Here is a 1,416-nt window from a genome sequence, read left to right as displayed (position 1 = left end):
AATAACAAAGACATCAATAAATACCTTTATCTTTGTTTTAAAATATATCTGTAAGACTACTTATTTATAAGCTTTTCTTTCAAAGATCTTATAACTTAATTTTATTCTCCCTTTCAACTTCCCTGTGGTTGAATACAGTAAAAGTAGGCTTTCTTTTGCATAAAAAATTTAAAGGTAAAGCTTAAAGATCATAAAATCAATTTGTCATATAGCTAGGTTATGAGCTTTAATGTTTCTTTCAACTTTTTACCTTTAAAACCCTGATGTTTATTGTGTGAGTGTGAAATTTCAGCATCACAGCTCAAAGTAACAGGAAAACTAATACACAATAGATGATATTAAGGTAACAATACATAGACAAATAGTACCAAAAACAATTTTCTACATAGGTACCATTATGAATTCAGTTATTTTATAGCTATCAATTACTTGAGGTTCATCCTAAGGGTCTAAAGACTAGGTTTCCCCAGAAAAGGACTAACTTCCACATATTCTTACTCACAGACACAATGGAGCAATGGAAGACTGAAAACATATTCAATGAAAAAAATGAATTATGCCAGATATATAAAAATTCAGCATTTTATGCATAATTTTAATGCCAATTTACTTGTTTTGAAATGTGGCATAATTCTGTGATTGATAGACTGCAAACTTCATTTACAACTTCTTTAAGTCTAGTTGGTTCTCCCACTAAAAGAGGTTCGTCCTGTGGTCTTTCAGATCCTGTAGATTTACTTTGGCATAGAAAAAAATGTTCAATGTGAGAACAGTAGTTCCAGACACCACAGATGGAAATTTAAATGTGGTGTGATACTGCACATCAGGAGCCAGCTAAGGTAACTGTGTTGCAATCTGCAAGCTACTCTTGCGAAAAGATCCCTTGGCATTTTCTTAACAAGAGCAGGGTGTTAGTGCCAGTGTTTTGGCTTGCTTCCATTTTCCAGTGTATGAGCTTCAGCCGCCAATCCTCTTTTTTACATTTTCTATATTAAATGATTTTAGGGTTATACAATTCAGATTAATATTTTTCCTTAAATATGCATGCCAGTAATGGCAACACAGATCATATTAAGTGTTCATGAGATCCTTCAGAAAATAGTGTTCTGCACTTAAGCTACAGCAACAACAATCTTATGTCTCCTTTCCTGAAGTCCTGATTGCATTTTCTTACATTATCTTCTGCATAATCAAGTTAAGTGCTTTTATGAAAGTGAATCAACTACATAAGAGTTGAAAATAATCATATAAAGGGGAGACTAGGAGAGAGATTGCACAAAAACACACACACCAACCACACATATAGGGCCCAGTATTATGAAAGGCAATGGAAAGTTTATTACTAAAGTGTTTTCATTTAGGAATACAAAATATACATTGATAAAATATAAATTTGTAATTTAAAATATATACTTG

This window comes from Chrysochloris asiatica, unplaced genomic scaffold (genome assembly GCF_000296735.1).
Source record: "Chrysochloris asiatica unplaced genomic scaffold, ChrAsi1.0 scaffold00447, whole genome shotgun sequence".
Classification (NCBI taxonomy): domain Eukaryota; kingdom Metazoa; phylum Chordata; class Mammalia; order Afrosoricida; family Chrysochloridae; genus Chrysochloris; species Chrysochloris asiatica.
This window is presented reverse-complemented; position numbering follows the sequence as displayed.